Raw genomic sequence first — 23,272 nt, forward strand, 5'->3', positions numbered from 1 at the left:
GAGGAACTTGAAACTGCTTACCCTCTCAACCCCAGATCCATTGATGTCAATAGGGGTTAGCCCATCTCCATTCCTCCTGTAATCCACAATCAGCTCCTTTGTTTTTGTGACATTGAGGAAGAGGTTGTTTTCTTGTCACCACTGTGTCAGAGAGATGACTTCTCCCCTGTAGGCCACCTAGTTATTGTTTGAGATAAGACCAATCAATGTAGTGTCATTGGCAAATTTAATTAGCAGATTAGAGCTGTGGGTGGTGACACAGTCATGGGTATTGAGGGAGTAAAGAAGAGGGCTTAGTACACAGCCCTGAGGGGCTCCCGTATTGAGTCAGAGGGGTGGAGGTGAGGGAGCCCACTCTCACAACCTGCTGGTGCTCTGACAGGAAGTCCAAGATCCAGCTACACAAGGCAGGGCCAAGGCTGAGGTCTCTGAGCTTCTTGTCGAGCCTGGAGGAAACTATGGTGTTGAATGCTGAACTGTAGTCCAAGAACAGCATTCTCACATAAACATCCTTCTTCTCCAGAAGTGTAAGGACGGTATGTAGAGCTGTGGCTATTGTATCGTCTGTTGATCGGTTGTGTCCATAGGCGAATTGTAGGAGGTCCAGTTTGGGTGGTAACAAGCTGAAGATGTAATCCTTGACCAGCCTGTCAAAGCATTTGCTTATTATTGAGGTGAGTGTGACAGGACGCCAGTTGTTCAGGCATGTTACTTTGGTCTTTTTTGGTACAGGGACAGTGGTGGATAGTTTGAAGCAGGAGGGCACTCTGCACTGGGAGAGGGAGAGATTAAAAATGTCAGTAAACACACCTGCCAGTTGTGCTGTGCACATCCTGAGTACTCACCCTGGGATGCTGTCCTGTCCCGCAGCCTTGTGACTGTCCACTGGTTGGAAACATCTGCGTACCTCAGCCTCAGAGATGACCAGGTTGCAGGTTGTGACGGTGGCTTTCCTCGGAGGCTCAGAGTAGGTGACGTCGAACCGAGCGTAAAAGCGATTGAGCTCATCTGGGAGAGAGGCTGCAATGTTGACAGCACCACAATGTTTGGCTTTGAAGTCTGTGATGGTATGCAGCCCTAACCACAAGTTACTTGTGCTATTTGTTGTGAATCTTGACTCAATCTTGTCCCTGTATTGTTGTTTCACAGCCTTAATAGCTTTGCGCAGATCATAGCTGCTTTTCTTGAGCTCTAGCTTTAGCTGATCACCGGCAATATAAGCTCTACATTGTAAGCCCAATAAGTGCTGCTCGCACGGAATTATTGACCCTGGGTTTCTGGTTCGGGAAGACCCTGACTGACTTCCGGGGGACAACATCGTCGATGCAATTCCAGATGAAGCATCCACCGCTGCTTGAATTTTCTGAGTACTGTTGTATAAATCTTGAGCATCATTAGTGTGACAGCGGTAGGTGATGCTTGGTTTAAAGAATTTACACATGCTTCCATAATCTGAGCCCATAACCTTCTAATCTTTTTATCACTGTCTTGGGATTTTAGAGATGTTCCTTGTCATCCTCACTAGTAACAATGATGGCACCCAGGTAACACCGAGTGCCAGGGCAGCCTTGAGTGCATAGCCACTCAAGGGTGAGGGTGCAGGTGCAGAGGCTATTATAATGATAAAGCTCTTTGTGAGTGTTCCTGGCAGGAAACTCTTTGGATTCTTCTTCCATTTCCATCTGTAGGTAGGCCTCAGCTAAATCCACTTTGCTAAAGTACTTCCCTCCAGAAAGGTTTGGAAAGATATCCAATGTCCTGGGCAAAGGATATTGACCTACTTTTAGTACTGGATTGATAGTGTCCTTAAAATCAGCACAGATCCTGACAGATCCATTCTTCTTGGCTACTGGTATGACTGGCATGGGCTCCATGCAGCCTTGAAAACAATTCCTTCAGCCACTCTGTGATCTGTCGGGGATGGGCTTTGTAAAACTTAAGTGTGGCATTTAACACTTTTTTTTTACCACATACAAACCCAATGTGGCATGTTGCCGGTTGTATTTCACTGTTAAGAATGTCATTCCCACAGGAGTTATCTTTCCTCCAGTATAAATTTTTAGTTGGATATCTGCAAGCTTCAATTCAGTATTTTTAAATTGCTATGTTCAAGTTTGTTGACAACACCGCCGTCGTTGGCGGAATCAAAGATGGCGATGGATCACCATATTAGAGAGAGACTGAAAACCTGGCTGAATGGTGCCATCACAACAATCTATTACTCAATGTCAGCAAGACCAAGGAGTGGACTATTGACTTAAGGAAAAGTAAACCAGAGGTCATGAGCCAGTCCACATCAGAGGATCAGAAGTGGAGAAGATCAGTAACTTTAAATTCCTCAGTTTTATTACTTCAGAGGATCTGCCCTGGGCCTATCACGTAAGCACAGTTACGAAGAAAGCACGGCAATGCCTATATTTCCTTAGGAGTTTGCAAAGATTCAGCATGACATCTAAAACCTTGGCAAACTTCTGTTGATGTGTAGTTGAGAGCAGCATCACAACCTGGTAGGGAAACACCAATGCCCTTGAACAGAAAATGCTTCAAGAAGTGGTGGATATGGCCTAGTAAAGCCATATCTGCCCCACTGGTAAAGCCCCCCCACCATTAAGTACATCTACATGAAACGTCATAAGAAGGCAGCATCCAACACCAAGGACCTCCACCACCCAGGACATGCTCTCCTCTCGCTGCTGCCATTAAGAAGAAGATCAGGAATGGGCCTCAGGTTCACACCACCATGTTCTGGAACAGCTACTAACCCTCAACCATCAGGCTCCTGAACCAAAGTGGATTGCTTCACTCAACTTCACTTTCTCCATCTTTGAAATGTTCTCCCAACGTATAGACTCACTTTCAAGGACTCTTTGTCTCATGCTTTTGATATTTATTGCTTATTTATTCATTATTATTATTTCTTTTTCTATTTGCACAATTTATTGTCTCTTGCACACTGCTTGTCTGCCCAAGAAGGTGCGGTCTTTCATTAATTCTGTTATGGTTCTTATTGTTGTTGCGTAAATGAAGCCACCGGAGAAAAGTACTGATGGATATGAAGCAGCCTCTTTATTTGACAAAACAGGATACTACAGGCATCATAAAGAGACCCTTTCGGGGAGGAAAAGGTTGGCCTATGCCCAGCCCTGCATATATTTTATATGTTAAAGATCAAAGAAAATTCAGGACAATTCCAAAATTTATCATGTCCTTTTGAACTACACATATAACAGTTTAAAATGTCTGCACTTTCCCACCATCACACCCAAGATAAGTATTAATTACTGTTGTGTCCATGCAATGGTATATTGATTGGATTCATACACACATAGACAATCAGTTAAGTGCCTGTTTCTTGGTCTGTTAGGTCTGCATTTTCATCTTCAATACATATTTGAATTTGAAGGCCGAAGTCATTTAAGTTAATTGAAACATGCACTAACCCCCCAAAATCATTCTAACAATCCCTCCTCTTGGCATTCCTGGACAAAAATCAACTTGTACCAAGAAAGGCCAACATTAAGGAGGATCTACTCAAATAGGGCAGCAAAAGTGCCCTGCCTCAGAATTTCCCACAATTACTTCATGTGCATCTACATCTACGGCTTCTTTTGTATGCCTGTTGACTCCTTCCCAGCTGGCCGATTGCAGCTTAATCACATTGTTTCTCTTCACCCCTTCATTCTCTGGTAGCTAAAATTCTCTCTTTCCAAGGGCACCAGCAAGGTCAGGCTCACAGGCCCTCTCGTCGATGTTTAGGAAGGGGTTGGGGTGGTTTCAATTTGGATGACTGCAAGGACCCCTGCCAAGTGACACCCCTTTCCGGACTGTCCAGTCGATAGCTGGCCCAACTGCTGAAAGGGCTCAGCTCATTTGTATTCTCTCCCCATTCAGGATTCTGGTTACGGGTGACTGCCTTCAGATGCCCTGTGCAATTTTTCTCAGTCTGCAATGCCATCAATGTTGTGGAACCTGCTGTCTTTGCTTTAACTTAAATCTCCCCCTCCCCATCTATTTTCCACAATATCTTTTCTATTCTATGCTATTCAACTAATCATCTATCTTCAGCAACCAGTATTCATTACAGAGTACTGTTACCATCACACTTTGGTATGCTAGTCACAGGTTTCTGTCATGGTCTCGCTGTTTTCTGCCTTCCCGTTTGCTGGGGGTATGTTTCCATCAAATATGGTCAGGTCTGGTGTGGCTGGCTGGTGCTCCTCTCTTAGGTTCTCTGTAATTACATGGTTGCCGGGTCGACTTGATTCCCAGTTCTGTCTGTGTTTCCACTGGCTACCTCGCCGAGTCTGCACACAGACACAAATGTCACTTGTTAAAAGTACCATCTGTGGCCCTATCCATCTGGTAGCAAACCCTGCCCTTTCAGGCAGCACCCTCATCATGACTTGGTCACCTGCTGTGGAAGGACTATTTCTTTTCCCTCCAGCTCCCCCTGATCAGCAATGTGCTGCTGTTGTTTTGCTTAGTCCATCAACACTTTAAGCTGGTTACAAAGGTCTTTCACACAATGTGTCATTCTATCCCTGTAAGCCCCAGGCTCACTGCAACCTGTAATTACCCCAAAAGGGAGTCACATTGCTTGCCCCATCAGTAATGCACAGGGGCTGAGACCTAGCATGTGGTTTGGAGTTGCTTGTGATCTCATTAGGGTTCCTAGTAACACATCAACCCATGTCTTTCCCATCTCAACTATAGCTTTGGCTAAGGCTTTCTTGATTGTTCTGTTCATGTTCCTGAACTCTGAGGGTGGTAGAGTTCATGGATCCGTTGTCAAATCCCCAACAGCCGGCATATTTCATTCATTACTTTCCCTGTGAAATGTGCTCCCTCATCCAAGTCCACCTGGGCTGGGGTTCACCACCTTGGGAGGATTTCCTGAAAAATAATCCGTGTAGCCATGCTGGCAGTGCAGTCCCTTGTTGGGAATGACTACCCACCAGGTGGAGTGGTGCATTATTACGTGTGGTGCGTGGCCAAGTGGTTAAAGCATTGGTCTAGTGATCTGAAGGTCGCTAGTTCGAGCCTCAGCTGAGGCAGAGTGTTGTGTCCTTGAGCAAGGCACTTAACCACACATTGCTCTGTGACGACACTGGTGCCAAGCTGTATGGGCCCTAGTGCCCTTCCCTTGGACAACATCGGTGGCATGGAGAGGGGAGACTTGCAGCATGGGCAACTGCCGGTCTTCCATACAACCTTGCCCAGGCCTGCGCCCTGAAAACCTTCCAAGGCGCAAATCTATTGTCTCACGAGACTAACGGATGCCTATAACTAGACAGCACAAACAACAGGAATTCTGCAGATGCTGGAAATTCAAGCAACACACATCAAAGTTGCTGGTGAATGCAGCAGGCCAGGCAGCATCTCTAGGAAGAGGTACAGTCGACGTTAGTCCTGACGAAGGTTCTCGGCCTGAAACATGTTAGTCCTGACGAAGGGTCTCGGCCTGAAACGTCGACTGTACCTCTTCCTGGAGATGCTGCCTGGCCTGTTGCATTCACCAGCAACTTTGATGTGTGTTCCTATAACTAGACAGTAGCTTTCCCTCCTGTTTTTTGGCAGGGGCCCCATGAATTCCATCTGGGTATTATCCCAGGGTCCTCTCGGCCATGGTTGGTTTGCCAGCTGTAGCTTTATACCCTTACCAGGGTTATGCCGGGCACAAGTGATACAATGGCGGCAGAATTTCTCAGCATCCCTGCCCATTCCTGGCCACCACCACTTCTGCCAGAGGGTCATGATCATACTCTACCTTTCCTGATGCATCACCCCATGATATAACTTCAGTAGAATCTGCCTAATACATGGTGGGGCCACAGGAACTCCTTTCTCCCCGTGGGTCCAGCTCCCATCTGGTCCCTCCTCTGCTCCCTTTCTCCTCCTCTTCAGCCTCCTTGTCTTCATAAATTCTACTTAACTGACTTCAGTCGTTTCTTCCTGCACACTTGCAATTTCAGTTGCCTCTTGTTCCACTGCTGCCCTCTTCGCACTGATGTCTACCCACTCAGTTCCTTTCTGCTCCATACTCTCCCCTTTCTGGTGAGCTTTTATTGTAACCACTGCTGCCTCTGCTGGCAGGCTCACTGCTTCCAACAGTTCTTTCGTTAGGTGCCCGTGCTGAATACCTGCCTCTGTTGAAGTTACAAATCCTCACCGTGCCCATGCCATCAGATCATCATGCACTACCCTGAAGGCATACCTGCTGTCTGCATATATATTTGCTCATCTGCCTTTAACTGTTGACGAAGTAACCCACGGACACAGTTGATGATTGGAGCGGCAGCGGATATGCTGGCTATGTCATGTTCACGTTGGTTGGATGTATTCGCTGCCCCTGGCTTGTCCATATTATTTTTCCCGTTCCTGAATCTATAATGGCCCTTACTTTCCTTTGGATCTTTCGTCCAAGAATATTACCCTCATTATTTGGACAGACCCAGAAATACACTGCAAACTGGAAGCTGCATCGTGCTGATTTTGAGCAGTTGTGACTCGCTTCTTTCTGGTTTCACCATTTTTGCATAAGGACGTAAGAAATAGGAGCAGGAGTAGGCCATCTATCCCATCGGGCTGGCTCTGCCATTCAATGAGATCATGGTTGATCTGACCATGGATTCATCTCCATCTACCTGCCTTTTCCCCAACTATGCAAAAAATCTATTCAACCTTGTCTTAGACATATTTACTAAAGTAGCCTCCATTGATTCACTGGGCAGAGAATTCCACAGATTCGCCACTCTCTGGGAAAAGCAGTTCCTCCTCATCTCCGTCCTAATTCTACTCCCCCAAATCTTGAGGCTATGTCCTCTAGTTCTAGTCTCATCTACCGGTGGAAACAACTTTCCTGCCCCCACCTTATCTATTCCTTTCATAATTTTGTATGTATCCATAAGATCTCCTCTCGTTCTTCTGAATTTCATTCAGTACGTCCCAGGTGACTCAATCTCTCTTCATAGTCTAACCCCTCCATCACTGGAATCAACCTGGTGAGCCTCCTCTGCACCGCCTCTGAAGCCAGTATATCCTTCCTCAAGTAAGGAGACCAGAACTGCACACAGTACTCCAGGTGCGGCCTCACCAGTACCCTATACAGTTGCAGGATAACCTCCCTGCTCTTAAAGTCAATCCCTCTAGCAATGAAGGCCAATATTCCATTTGCCTTCTTGATAGCCTGCTGCATCTGCAAACCAACGTTTTGTGATTCATGCACCAGCACTCCCTAGTCCCTCTGCACAGCAGCATGCTGCAAATTTTTACCATTTAAATAATAATCTGCTCTTTCATTTTTCCTTCCAAAGTGGATGACCTCACATTTACCAACATTGTACTCCATCTGCCAGGCCCTTGCCCACTCACTTAACCTATCTATATCTTTATACTTACTTTATACTTTATTGTCGCCAAACAATTGATACTAGAACGTACAATCATCACAGTGATATTTGATTCTGTGCTTTCCTCTCTCTTGATTACAAATATTAAATATTAAAAATTTAAATTATAAATCATAAATAGAAAATAGAAAAATGGAAAGTAAGGTAGTGCAGAAAAACTGAGAGGCAGGTCCGGATATTTGGAGGGTACGGCCCAGATCCAGGTCAGGATCCGTTCAGCAGTCTTATCACAGTTGGAAAGGAGCTGTTCCCAAACCTGGCCGTACGAGTCTTCAAGCTCCTGAGCCTTCTCCTGGAGGGAAGAGGGATGAAAAGTGTGTTGGCTGGGTGGGTCGTGTCCTTGATTATCCTGGCAGCACTGCTCCGACAGTGTGCGGTGTAAAGTGAGTCCAAGGATGGAAGATTGGTTTGTGTGATGTGCTGCGCCGTGTTCACGATCTTCTGCAGCTTCTTTCGGCCTTGGACAGGACAACTTCCATACCAGGTTGTGAGGCACCCTAGAAGAATGCTTTCTACGGTGCATCTATAAAAATTAGTGAGGGTTTTAGGGGACAGGCCAAATTTCTTTAGTTTTCTCAGGAAGTAAAGGCACTGGTGGGCCTTCTTGGCAGTGAACTCTGCTTGGTTGGACCAAGTCAGGTCAGTTGTAATATTGACCCGAGGAACTTAAAGCTTTTGATTTGTTCCACTTGCGCACCACCAATGTAAATTGGGTCATGCGGTCCACTACTCCTTCTGAAGTCAACAACCAATTCCTTCGTCTTGCTGACGTTGAGGGATAGGTTATTGTCTTCACACCATGCCTTCAGGTTCTTAATATCCTCTCTGTATTCAAACTCATTATCACCCGAGATACAGCCTACAATTCTTGTGTCATCAGCAAACTCATACTGGTATCTCTCTGCAGACCCTCCATATCTTCTGCACAATTTGATTTTCCACTCAATTTAGTATCATCAGCAAACTTAGATACACTACACTTGGTCCCCTCTTCCAGATCATTAATGTATATCATGAACAGTTGTACCGACCCCTATGGCACACCACTGATTGCCAACCAGTGTAACACACATGTATCCCGACTCACTGCTTTCTATTAGCTAACCAATCCCCTATCCACACTAATACATCACCCCCAACTCTATGCATCCTTATCTGATGGATAAGTCTTTTATCTGGCACCTTATCGAATGCCTTCTGGAAATCCGAGTTAATAACGTCTATCTGTTCCTCTCCATCCACTGCGCTTGTTATATCCTCAAAGAACTCCAGTAAGTTTGTCAAACAGGACAAACAGGATTTGCTGAATCCATGCTGTGTCTGCCTGATGGATCCATTTCTTTCCAGATGCCTCGCTATTTCTTCTTTAATAATAGCCTCAAGCATTTTCCCAACTACAGATGTTAGACTAACTGGCCTATAGTAACCTGCTTTTTGTCTACATCCTTTTTTTGTGTAATGCTGTGACATTTGCCTTCTTCCAGTTGCCAGGACCTGCCCAGAGTCCAGAGAATTTTGGGAAAATATCACCAAGGCCTCTACTATAATTTCTCCCATTTCTTTCAGTACTCTAGGATGCATTCCATCAGGACCAAGGGACTTGTCTATCTTCAGGCCCACAAGTTTGCTCAGCACTACCTCTTTAATGATAGCTATTTTATCAAGGTCCTCACCTCCCATCACAGCCACAACAACTCCCTTTGGCTTGTTAGACATTTCCTCTACCATGAAGGCTGACACAAAATAGTCATTCAAAGCCTCTGCAATTTCCTCATTACCCAATATCAATTTCCCCATCTCGCCCTCCAAGGGACCTACGTTCACTTTAGCCACCCTTTTCCACTTCATATAATTATAAAATTGGATAGTAGAAGTTTATATATTTTGTGCTAGTTTATTTTCATAATCTAGATTTACTTTCTTTATTGTTCTCTTAGTGGTTCTTTGCTGCTTTTTAAAGGTTTCCCAGTCTTCCAGTTTCCCACTACTCTTGCTGACTTTGTATGCACAAGCTTTTAGTTTGATGCCTTCTTTTATTTCATTGGTTATCTAAGGCTGGCTCTCCCCACCCTTACTGTCCTTGCATTTAACTGGAATATAGTTTTGTTGAGCACCATGAAAAATCCTCTTTGAAAGTTTACCACTGTTCCTGAACCATCCCACCATATAGCCTGTCTTTACAGTCTACACTAGCCAAATCCTCCCTCATCCCATTGTAGTCTCCATTCTTTAGGTATAATACACTGGTTTTAGGTTGAACTACTACACCCTCCATTTCCTCCTACATCCATAATAAAGTGGCTTGTCTGGTTGTTGGCAATGGTAGGGCAGTTAAGTAGAGGTGAATTGTTGTCAGTCCTCGCCTCAAATTTAGCACCATATAGATAGTGACTTAACTTACCCTCCATGGACCATTTTAATGCCAGACGCTCCAGTTTGTGTGTAGGGTAGTTTCACCCGAAGGGTGACACACTCCGACAGGTCTCAACCCTTTGCCTTGGTCCTGATATAGAACATCACCGAAACCCTTATGGCTGGCGTCGGTATGCAGTGCATATGTCAACAGGGGGTTTGCAAGGCTGACAGAGGTGCTTTAGTCAGCAATTCTTTCAGCAGCTGAAAGGCCTCTTCACATTTTGCAGCCCAACTTTCCCCGAGAGGCTCCGAAGGGCTAAGATAAACTTTACCTTCTTCTCCTTTCTTCCTCAAGGGAGGGTAACCACACAGAAACTGATTCAAATGCTGGCTTACTTTGCAGTCGTCCTTCACAAATCTCTGGTAGTACCCACAGAATCCGAAGAATGAGTGTAGGGAACTCACATTCTTGGGCCTTGCCCATGTGGTCGCTACCTCTATCTTGGGTGGATACGTGGCTACTCCATCCTGTGAGACTGTGCCCGATGTAGTTGACTGATGTCTTGCAGAACTGGCCCTTATCCAGTGACAGTTTTAACCCTTCAACTTTCAGGTGGTCTAGCACCTTCAGTAGCCTTGTCTCATGCTCCTCCAGTGTGGACCCAAACATTATGAGATCATCCAAGTACACCAATACCTCCAGCAAGTTCATGTACACAAATGTCTTCTCCATGACACATTGGAATGTAGCTGGTGCTCCTGATATGCCCTGGAGCATTCTTTCAAACTTAAAGAATCCAAGTAGACATATAAATGCCATCTTCCCTTTATCAGCTTCACTCATGGGTATCTGATAATACCCACTCTTTAGGTCCAACACACTGAAACATTTTGCTCCACTCAGACAGGCCAGAGCATCCTTGACCCATGGAACAATATATTGGTCAGGGACTGTACGCCAGCTCAGTGTCTAATCATCAACACATATTCCTGCCTCCTATTTTTCTTCCTCACCACCACTATGGGTGATGCATAGGGACTCCTTGACTCAGTGATAATTCCAGAAGATACTGCCGAATATTTTCCACCTCTGCTGGTGCTAACCGTCGAGACCCTTCTCTGAAAGGAGTGTCCTCTGTCATTCAGATAGTATGGTGAGTACTCTTGGAGCAACCCACTTCAAACTCGTCAGTGGAAAGGACATCTTCAAACTTCAACATCTTCTCCGTTAGTCTCATTTTCTGTCTCTTGAGTACTGGGGAGTTGCCAAAGTTATATGACTTCGTTGTTAACTTTCTCACTGCAGGAGATTGTCTCTTTCTTGGTTTTCTCACCAGAAAACTAGACATTACGGTCACCAGGAAAAGATGTCCAACATCTCTCTGAGGTGTTCCTGACAATCACTGTCATCCTGCTTATGTGTGTGTATATACTATTCTGTGGGTGTATGTATATATATAGCAACTATTATGTTGATATCCATAGCATAGTCAATTTTAAATTGTCCCCATTCAGGCCTAAAGATTTAATCATTGTGAAGGATTTTTTACTCTTGTGGGACAGCGTCTCTCCTGACTAGCAAGGAATGACTCTGCTTGGCAGGTGAGATTTGTGGCTGTGAAACAACTCAGGTTCTAGGCCTCCTCCACGGTGGTTGTAGATGTTGACCCTGGGACTGCAGGAGATAGTTCTGACATATCTGGACACCCTTCTTCTCCTTTCTCCAAGATGCTCCATCAGCATTTACATGATTAGCTGTCCTCTTGAATTCAGTGTTGAATTCGTGTCGTCCAACAGACATAGCCCATTGCTGCATTCATGTTGCTTCCAGTTTAAGACTGGGCTGGTGAAGCTCAGTGACTACTTGCTGATGGCAAATAATGCAAAGAAAACAACTAAATTCTTTCTTGATCACACTTTTTCTGGTGAACAATCACTGCAGACAGTAGCTTTGGTGTTCCCCTATCAGGCTGCACACTTTCCATCACACATCTATAGAAGTTTGCCAAGGTTTTCAATGACATGTTGAACCTCTGCAGACTCCTGAGGAAGTAGAGGTGCTGTTGTGCTTTCTTTGCAATAATATTTATATGATGGGTCCAGGACAGGTTCTCTGAGATAGTGACACCCAAGAATTTAAAGTTACTAATCCTCTCCACCTCTGATCCTCTGATGATTACTGGCTCATGGACCTCTGGTTTCCCCCTCCTGAAGTCTACAATCAGTTCCTTGGTCTTACTGATATTGAGTGAGTGGTCGTTATTATTACACCACTTAGCCAAGTTTTCAGCCTCCCTCTTGTAGACTGATTCATCATCCCCTTTGATACAGCCCACAACAGTGGTGTCGTCAGTAAACTTGTATATGGTATATAGTGTTGGAGCTGTACTTAGCCACACAATTATGGGTGTAAAGTGAGGAGAGCAGGGGCTAGGTACACACCCCTATGGAGGAGATGTTTTGCCAATCAGAACTGACTGGGGTCTACGAGTGAGGAAATCCAGGATCCAGTTGCACAAGTGGGTAGTGAGCCATGTTCCCTCTAAGCTGTGCACGTGTGTGTGCACACTCACATTTTTCAACCAGCGCACAAAGGAAATTAATGTGCGCACAAAAGGTTAGTTACCTAAAATAATGTAGTAATTAATAATTATACTTATTGAAAATAATCTTTTAGCTAAATGTTTCTGTTAACTAGTTAGTTGGTTTTTCAAATACCACAATGCATGTCACTAACTTACATCACCTCACCTTTCCTGTTCCCGTTTGTACAGCTGTATCACGGTGGTAGCCATCTTTGGCGGAGAGTGTTCATATCGTAAAGTTTACAAAGATCTGTTTCAAATCCTGTAGATAGCTTACTAAGTTTTTATTGAAAAAGATCAGTCAAATGACCCTGTGGCTGAATATTGTCATAAGAAATTGATAAACATCACGTACAAAGTAGCTTTACAGGTTTCAAGTGATGTCTTTGATGAACTGGCTACACTGTGCAAGATTCTGCAAAAGAGTGGCCTGACACCAATTGATTCACTTCATTTTGCGCGAGGCAAAATTACCAAGATAAGAAAGCAGTATCTGGGAGACAATGTTGAAGTTTTGCTAAGCCAACAACGTGAAGAAAACATCACAGTAGATACAAGTTTGTTGTTGACTTTTATAAATAGTCTTTGTGTTCATTTAGAAGAAAGGTTTCCTGAACATGAGATACAAGAATGGTCAGCTTTTGGTTTCTCCGCAATTGCAGATTGTGACTTCACATTTGGCGGTGAACAAGTAAATGCCTTGTGTCTAAAACTGGAGCAGATCCAAGTCACCATTCAGACAGGAGCTGATACCTTCAACACCAGCCTCTCAAAACACTTCATCACAGTGGATGTAAGTGCCACTAGGGGATAGTCACTGAGGCAGGTCACCATGTTCTTCTTGGGCACCGTTATGATTAAAGCCTGCTTGAAGCAGGTGGGTACCACACACTGCCAGAGTGAGAGGCATTCAAACCCTGCCACAGCTGTCGAGCATCCCTTGTTGATTCCAGTCTAGTCCGGAATCTCCACGTCACCCGAGAGATGGCTTTCCGGAAGTCATAGCTGGGTACCTCTTGCAGCATTTTTGATCTCCAGACTTGAATTCCTCTGATCTGATTCTCAGCAGGTTCCGGATTTCATTGTTCATCCAGGGTTTCTGATTGGGCAAAACCCTAAACAATTTCATGGGGTCACACTTATCCACGGTTGTTTTAATAAAGTCTGTAACAACCCTGTTGTGGTCATTCAAGTCCTCAGATGAGTTTTTGAACAAGGCCCAGTGCACTGACTCTAGGCAATCCTGTAACCATTCCTCAGCCTCCAACGACCACCTCTTGGTTGTCTTGATCTCTGGAGCCTGCTCTTTAGGCTCTGCATGCAGGTAGCAGGAGTACAGCCAAAAAATCCGACTTGCAAAAATGAGGTCTCGGGAAGGAATGACAGACATTCTTTATTGTAGTGTAGCAGTGCTCTAGTGTGTTGGGATCTCTGGTGCAACAAGTTACATGCTGGTGACAATTGGGCAGGGTTTTCTTCAAAAAGGCTTGGTTAAAGTCGCCGACTATAATTTGAAATGCATTGGGATGGACTGCTTCATGTTTACAGAGAGCATTGTGCAGCTTCACTAGTGCTTGCTTATAATCAGCTGCTGGTGGGATGTAAACTGTGGTCAGGATCACAGATGAGAACTCCCAAGGCAAATAGAATGATCTACATTTAATCGTTAGTTGTTCTAAGTCAGGGGAACAAGAAGTTGACATAATCCCAACATCTGTGCACCAATGAGAATTGACCACAAAACACACTCCTCCTCCTCTTGCCTTACCGGAATTCGAAGGTCGATCCATTCTGAATATTGTATAACCTTCTAGTTGAATAGCTGCGTCCAGTGTGCTCGCTGTTAACCAAATCTCAATGCATCATACAATTGAGATCTGTCTGATCTGCCTCTGATTCAGCAGTCTTGCCCTAAGATCATCAATCTTATTTTCAAGTGACCGTACATTTGCTAACAAGATGGCAGGCAGAGGAGGCCTCTCCTACTGCATTCTTGGCATTAGCCTTGACGATAATCCTTGAGACACCGCACTTTTCTGCTCTTCATTTGATCATCAAACGTGAGATTATTGATGTAGTTTCATTGTCCGTTGTTGAGAAGAAATTTACATGCAGCAGTTTGCACTGAAAGTAGTTCAAAGGGAGTATATTTAAGAGGAAATCCAGTACAAAGTCCTGCAGTCCGCAGAGAGTTGCTGATGTACACCAGCGCCATCTTACATTGACCTGTCACTTTTACAGTGTGAACTGAAACCTTGAAAGAGCAGGGCAGTTGTGGTGAAGTGTGTACAAGCCGAACCGGGGCAGTGGGATCCGGGCCGGAGGGTGTGGAATGGGCCATTGTCTGGCCATTGCTGGAGTGAATTTAAAGGCAATTTGATGCAACAGAACCGAAGCAAGGAGAGCAGAGACGAGGCAGAGTTGAGGCATAGCCTGGGCCCAAGTGTGAAGAAGGACCTAAGTTTTGATCAATTTAAGTGCCGAGCCGAATTGGAGAGTCAGGTATATGCCTGAATGGGTCGGCAGGGCTTGGACTTGAGAACATATTGAAGTGGCAGCACCTGTGTCTGAGAGCAAGGAAAGTCCTAAGCTTTGAATGATTTAAGTATGGGCCAAAGGCTAGGAACAGGCTGGTTCAGCTTGTTGCTATGAGGGGTTTACTCAACTCTGCATTGAACTGAGGCTGTGCCCTACAACTAACGGGCTTTTGAATTGGCTGTGGACTCACTTTCGTTAAATTTAGTTCTGAATGCTATTTGCTTACTTTTATTGTTTGCACGATTTGATTTTTTTTCTCTACATATAGGGTGTTCGATGGTCTTCTTTTGTTTTAATGGGTTCTATTTAGTTTCTTTGTTTTGTAGCTGCCTGTAAGAAGACAAATCTCAAGATTGTATAAGGTATACATACTTTGATAATAAATGTACTTTGAACTTTGAATAGCTGTTAGTGGAACACCCGTCTATGGATTGAAAATGGCGACTAGTGTTTGACAATCAGTAATGAGGGTAAACTCTCTCCCATTAAAGTACTTGAAACATCTGTGCAGTGCTGATCTTATCTTGTGTGTTCAGTCGCTGCACTCCTTATGAGAAAATCAAATTACATAGTACTACACTAGGTGCTAGCAGATCATCAGAAACTTTAGGTATCAGAAGGAGGCAGTGAATAGAAAACACACACTTCTGGAGGCAAGTTCTGTTTATAAAAAAAGTAAAATTTACATGAGTAAGAACAATTCAAAATTCCAACATTCTGTTTAGGTTCTCAATCTCAGATATCAAACAAAAACCAAATTAAAATCAGTGAGATTCGTTAGAATAACCTTTGTTATTCCAATTTCTTTAACTAATTGGATCTAGTGTTAATCCCTATTTAAAGGTCTTTCCTTTTTATTTTTCCCTAGTTTGTTAGAAAGCTAATTGAATTCCTATTCTTCATTATTATTTTTAACTTCAGTTTCAGTTCCAGTCAGTATATCTACACATTCAAAATTATATATAGAGGGCTTAACTCCTTTCATGACAATTCTCCAACATCACAACTTTTAAACAAAGTAAATCTCATTCAGTAATTTATCAAATTCTTTGCAAAAATAATCAATTCTTGCAGAAAATCAAATTCAGATCCCTTGAATGAAAATAGACTTATACATCCAACCGTATTAAGTCCTCTATGTCATTAAACATTTTGTTCGTGCATTGGTTCTTTGATCTTGGGTGGCTTGCCATCTTGTTTCTCGTTTCTTGTTTCGATGGATGAAATAGTTGATCATCCACAAAAAGCCAGTTCACAAACTTATACAAAAAAATGTCTGACCAGACCTTGGTATGATTTAAGAGAACTAATTCTCGATTACACTGTAGAAATATTGAACATTCATCTCTGCGATATTTTCTCATTATAGCTGCAACTTGTTATAACTGTAGCTTCAATAAATCTTTTATTGCTATTGTCTCTCCTCCAGGGGTTTCACGCTGAAGTTTTCGAGTAAGTAGGGTAGAGATACTCACTACTAATTCCACTTTTAACAGTTTATATCTTTAGTTTCTGAGAGTTTGTTGCGTTTCTCTTGCTTGTCCGCATCTGCATCAGCCATGCTTTGTTCTACATAGCTTTTTCTCCCCCAGGTTGTCTTTGCTTTTAAATTTGGTAAACCTCATTTTCACCCCTTGACAGGTGGAGCTTTCTAACATTACATCATTTGGTTTAATTAACCTGGGCTACACCCTCCCTCTTTAAATTTATGCAAGTCCCTTTGCATATGGCTCCAGGTTGCACTGTAATGGATTTGGGGTGTTCAGCATATGTGAAATCTGGAAGAGACTCTACAATAGCCAAACTCAGACCTTGGAAAAGGGACTGAGCTATTGTCAAGAAAGGATTTCCTAGCTCAGGATATGTTAGAGTTCTAGGTTTTTCTCTGTGTCTAGGAGACAGAGTTCAGGCTCTTCTTTGAGTGAATCTTCATTGTTCATATCTTTTCTAGTCAACACATCATCACGTGTCTCCTTTTCTTGTTGAATCTCAGACTCATCTAGGATTGATGAAATCTCCATCAGGTAGGATACACTGATTATGGATTTCCTCATTTGTTTCTTCCTCCACAGTGTTTACTTCAGGATTGACAGGTAATTTATTTTCTACAGTGGATTCTTCTGCATCAAGTAAGTAACTTGCATTTCTTTGGGATTCCAGCACTGGGTCTGCACCTGGAGTGGTTGTAAATGGCTGATTTGGGTTTGGGCTGGAGCCCACAATTCTTCTGTGTAACTGTTCACGACTTTGTCGACTCTTAGAAGGTTCATCTACAGTCTCAAGTCTTGGTCTGAGGTAATAAACCTCATCCTCTTCCACTTCAGAGTCAATTGGATTTTCTTCCTCTTCAACTGACTGTTCATTCTTACTACTGCGAGTTGTGTACTTGCGAACAGGGACAGAAGAAAGTTGTTCATTGTCTTCAGAAGGAAGAAATCCACAAGGGAGCAATAGATCCCTACGTAATGTTTATATAGGCCCAGACTGGTTCTCAGGACATACCTTGTAGACAGGCAGACCACCAGGTTGGCTCACCACCGCATAGACTATTTCTTCCCATTTATTGGCAAGTTTGTTTTTGCCTCCTAGGCACACATTCCCTACTAGCACTCGGTCTCCTCCTTTCAACTTGAAGCTGTCACCTGTTTGTAATATCTGGTCTTGTTTTGGTCTGCCACTTTCTGTGAGTTCTCCACAGTTATCTTGAAGCTTTCCTCAAGATGAGATTCCAAATTTTTTACATACTGAGAGTGTGATTTACCATGTTTGTCTTTCAAGAGTAGTCCAAAAGCTAAGTCAACTGGGAGTCTAAGTTGTTGTCTGAACATCAATTCATATGGACTAAGCCAGTTGTCTCATTCCTAGTACAATTATAAGCATGGACTAGGGGTTTCTCAAATTCTCATTGGCGACTTTTATCTTTTGTCTCCAGGGTTCCTAACATGTTTAAGAGGGTCCTTGTAAACCTCTTGACAGGGTTTCCTCTGGGATAATATGGTGTAGTTCTGACTTTTTGAATTCCAGCTATCTCAAACAATTCTATAATCAGGTGGGATTCAAATTCAGGCCCTCTATCACTGTGTAGGTACTCAGGACGACAATAATGTGATATTAAATTCTCTCATAGGCACTTCACCACCATCTTAGTATTTTGGTTAGGTGTAGGAATAGCCAAAGCATATTGAGTGAAATAACCACTTATTACTAACACATCTTTTGTGTTACTTTTATTGTTATAAGATCATAAGACATAGGAGCCGAATTAGGCTATCAGGCCCATCGAGTCTGCGTGTTATAGCTGTAGCTTCAATAAATCTTTTATCGCTATTGTCTCTTTTCCAGGGGTTTCACTCTAAGGTTTTGAAGTTAGTAGGGTAAAGATACTCACTATTAATTCCACTCTTAACGGTTCGTGTCTTCAGCTTCTAATCGATGCTGTGTTTCTCTCCTTGTCCGCCCCTGCGTCAGCCAAGCCTCGTTGTTGCACAACATTTAAAAAAAAATTCTCTTTTTAAAAAGTCTGTAAAGCTTGTTTTCATCCCTTCGCAGGTGGAGCTTTCTAACATTACATCTCAATTAACCTGGGTTACATCTAACACAGGGGAGTAGTCCCAACATCCCCTACAAAACTGCTTTAAGAGATGCTTGTTAGCCTCAGTTTCGGCAACTCTACCTTGCTTTACAGTCACCATCAACGCTACCTGTAGATGCTGTAGATAGTCGATTGGTCTTTTGCCCATGTTCTGTACCATGTTCGTGAATTGGTGAATAATTCATCACCGTCTTCCATGGTGGCAAAAGCTGAATCTGGGTTTTGTATGTAAGTAGCAGGTGAAACTCCAGGGCTTATTGACTTGATGTCAGAACCTGGTGGAAGAATACTTTCACATATTTTCTGTGTTTGACAAAGATCACTTGGGTTTTGCAAGAGCAGTTCAACACCAGCATGCCAAGTTTCATAATCTGCCTCATTAGGTTGACAAGGGGCACTACCAGAAAAAGTTCTTACTGGTGGATTGCCAAGAACCATCAAGTCATTACTGTGCACAATGTGCTCCACTACGACCCTTGGAATATCTGGACGGTTTAGATCATTGGGAGAGAGGGATGGGTTTACTGCAACTCCATTAGTTTGTATTACAGAGATTGAGTTATTCTGTCCAGAAGCTACGGCTGGTTAGTATCAGAGGAGTCTGCTCTGAAGTGAAAGTTGTTACATACATCTTCAGCAGTTACAACAGTGACTGCTTCCCCATTCTCAATAGTAAGGCTTTCAGTGCTCTGGGTTAACATCTCTCTCAAGATTTCATTATAATCTCTCTCACTGCCCTTCGTTAAGGTTTTCAACTCACGGAGGTAAGCTTGAATGGTGTTTTTTCCAACTTTCTGAGTGTAAACACTGGCTACAGTAGGAAACGTTTGGTCACCGCTTGCCTGTTCAGTGTACGGTAGCAAGGGCTGGAGATCTTGCATTGCAGAGCCAAAATATACTCCACTATGAGGGACTTGGAAGATTCTTCACTGAGGTCAGTTAGATGAATAACTCCAGCAACTAAACCATATTCTTTTAGAAAGTCCAGTATTTCCTCACCTTGTTGTGTTCCTGTTATGCCACTGACTAAAACAGCATTTGGGGTTTTGACACCCTTTTCCTCTATGGCTTCCATTTTCTTTCACTGTAGGTCTTAGTTGAACAAGTGAATTTGAGCAAGAAGAGTCTTTTCACAAATAAGAAAATCTGCAGATGCTGGAAATCCAACCAACACAGACAAAATGCTGGAGGAACTCAGCAGAACAGGCTGCATCTATGCAAAAAAGTACAATAGACTGTTTGGGCAGAAATCCTTCAGCAGGACAGATGCTTTTCGTGCTTTGTATCCTAATAAGTGTGTAACTGGTTATCTAATAACTGCATCCTGGCATCAGCCACGCCTTGTTCTCGTATACTTTTTTTCCCCCAAAGTTCTCTTTCTTTTTATTTGGTAAACCTTGTTTTCATCCCTCCACAGGTGGAGCTTTCTAACATTGCATCTTTGGGCTTGAGTAACCTGGGTTACATACTGGTTGATAGACTTTACATCCCAAACTACTCTCAAGGCCCTTCTGTCAATCTGTGTGTAACTTTTCTCTGCAGCGGTAAAGGAACATAATGCAAAGGCTATGGGGCGTTCACTTTCATTATTCACAATGTGACACGACTGCACATACATCAAAAAGCAAGGCTTCACAAATAAGCTTCACAGGATGATGTGGATCATAACTTGTGAGTACAGTGTCCGGCTTCACCATTTCCCTTATCTTTTGGAAAGGCACCTCACACTGCTTTGTCCATTGCCATTTCTTCCTGATCTGTCGTAATGAGTTCTAACAGTAGAGCAGGTTTGGCAGGAGGAACCTGCTATAGTAATTGACAAATCCTAAAGAGGATCACAACTGTGACATGTCCTTTGGCCTTGGGCATCAACCACAGCTTAAATTTTCTCAGCAGACTTGTGTGTCAATTGTTCTTCGCGTATGGGGTGGGGGAGGTTTGATATTTTTCTTTGAATGGGTTCCATGGTTTGTTTTGTGGCCGTCTATGGATGAAATGAATCTCTGGTTAGGAAACTGCATAAATACTTTGATAACAAATGTACTTTGAACTTTGAGGAAGTGATGCTTGTTTTAAAGATTTCATACTTGATGTGGCATGCCCTGAGCCCGTAATCTTATAATCCTTTTAAGGCTGTCTTGAGATTTTGGAGATGTTCAAAATCTCAAGACAGATTTTGACAGCCTGGACAGCCATACAGCACCTATTCCATAGCTTTCTGCCAGAGCACAGGTGCAGATGCTACTCCAGAAATAAACCTATTAGAGCAATAAATTCCTTTGTGAGTATTTATGTTGAGAAATACTCAGGACCCTTTCTCCATCTCCAACTGTAGGTAGGCCTCAGTTAAGTCCACTTTGCTGAAGTATTTTACGCCAGAGAGGTTTGCAGATAGCATCTATTCTGGGCAGAGAGCATTAATCCACTTCCTGTACTGGGTTAATGGTGACCTTAAAATCACCACAGATCCGGACAGACCCATTCTTCTTGGCTACCAGGACCACAGATATTGCCAATGTGCTCCACATAAGCTTGGAAAGAATTATTTCAGCCTCCCTGTGATCTAGCTCACTGGCTAATTTATCATGGATGGTATAAGGAACCGGACAGGCTTGTAGAACTTGGGTGTGGCTTTTCATTTAACATTACTTTCCCCTTGATATGTTTGAGTTTTCCAATGCCATCCTTGAACATTGCTGTGGCATCATCAAGTACCTTTCTTAATTTGTTTTTAGTTGACTCTACTGCAGGGGATGTGGCATGCAACTGGTGGATGGATCATCAGTCATGTTGTAGTTGTCTTAGCCTATCATATCCCTACAATGCTGGCCCTCTAGTTTTTAGCATAAACAATGTGGCTTGTTGGTTGTTGTTACAAATGCAAATCCCACAGGAGTTATCTTTTCTCCAGATTAAGTTCTTAGTTGGGTATCTTCAGTGACTTTGAAATGCCATTCATATTCATTTTGTGGAATGACTGAAACAGCCGAGCTAGTGTCCAACTCCATTTTAATGAATTTGCCATTGGCTTCTGGTGAAAGACAAATTGCTTGTCTATTATTAGCTTCACATTGTGAATCTCAAAGCTACTCAGTCCTGTGTCATTATTGATGTTTATCAAAAGCTTGCAGATCAGTGCTCTTTCTGAAACTCCAACTTGACTTTTTATCTTTTTCTCTTCTTTGTGCAGTCCACTTATTTTTGTGTGTCCGACATGTTCTTCATATGTGTCCTACTTTGTTTGTACTTTCTGTAAGGTTCATTATAAAACCTGCAATGATCTGGTGTATGTGAGCTCCTGCTGCAATGGTAACACAACCTACTGATTTCTGTTTAGATGTTGCAGTTTTGTTCACATTCTCTTTCATTCTTGACTGCAATTCAATTGCATCACAGGTGGCTGTTTCCATTGATAGTTATTTCCACTGCTCTTTGAAATGCAAGTTGCGCTTCAGTTAGGAGCCATTTTTGAATGCTTCCTTCAGTGCTCAGACAATCTCTTCAATTCAGCCACACATGCTGAAATGGACTCCCTTTCCTTTTGATTCCACTTCCAAAACCTAAATCATTCTGCAATCAACAGTGGTTTTGGTTCTAAATCTCCCTGCAATACAAAGCTTATTTTGGCTGTTTTGGTTGGAGCAGTCAAACTTCTAATCAAACTGTATGCTTTTTCATCAAATATACTCAGCAAAACTGGTACTTCATTCTCATTGGTTATTCCATTTGCTTTAAAACACTGCTCAGTTCACTCAATATACATATTCCAGTTAACTTTTTTGAAATCAATCGCATCTATCTTTCTGATGTACCCAGCCATTTCTGCTTTTTTAAAATTTACTGTTATTATCACCCAGTATTCACTGTTTACGAACCTATGAATTTGCCCACTTTTTCCATTCTTTTTAACTCGAACATCTCGTTTTCTGAAGAAGCTCTTGCTGCACTGCTTCTTTAAAAATTACTTGACCATCTCTCACTGTGCTTTTCTGAAAATTTGAAAAATTGAATGTCTCACTGCATTTTTTAAAACTTGAATGTCTTGCTGTGCTTTGTCACTCCAAAATATAAAGGTAGATTCAAAGAAAGAGACGGGAGTTTGGAGATAATGCATCTGATTTTAGTGAGATGCACATGTATGATGTGGTGATGTGATGACATATACCATTTATGTACTTTTACATATAATCTGTGGTGTCAAAATGGTTGTGTGATGTGTCTAGTGTGATAGTGTAGTGAGTAGTGCTTGTCGATTTCACTTTCAGCTTCCACCACTGGCTAGCAGTCTTGTGAAAAGGAGAGCCGGATGTGTAAGTCTCTCCCTGCCAGTACGTAGCCTCTCCAACAGCAAGCTTCATGTAGTGCCTCCTCGCTGGCGACACACAGAAACTGAACTCCTTTCGGACTCAGGCTGAAGTACGGAGGACGGGGATGAGGTCTAGCCCCTGCACACATAGCACACAGGTGGCATCAATGTGTGGACATGCCCAGGTGCTCATGAACCAGATCCCCAGCTAGGGGTAAATAGCCCCACTGCCTTGTGGGCAACCTCAAGAGAAATGAAGGCTAAGGGAGTAAACCCAGGCAGCAAATCTGGAGTGGAGCCCCTAAGACAACTGGACGTCATTGAGCATCCTTCCCGCAGCTCCTGCAGACAAGCGCATTGCTTCATAAGCTTTCACTTGAACTACACTAGTGAGGCCGAGAGGGGGATCTTGACGACTGGGCATCTCAGGAGCTCCATACTTTCTGCTCAGGCTTGTGATGATGATCATCATCACCCATTGTCCTTC

Source organism: Mobula hypostoma, chromosome 16, assembly GCF_963921235.1.
Source record: "Mobula hypostoma chromosome 16, sMobHyp1.1, whole genome shotgun sequence".
In the NCBI taxonomy this organism is placed as follows: Eukaryota; Metazoa; Chordata; class Chondrichthyes; order Myliobatiformes; family Myliobatidae; genus Mobula; species Mobula hypostoma.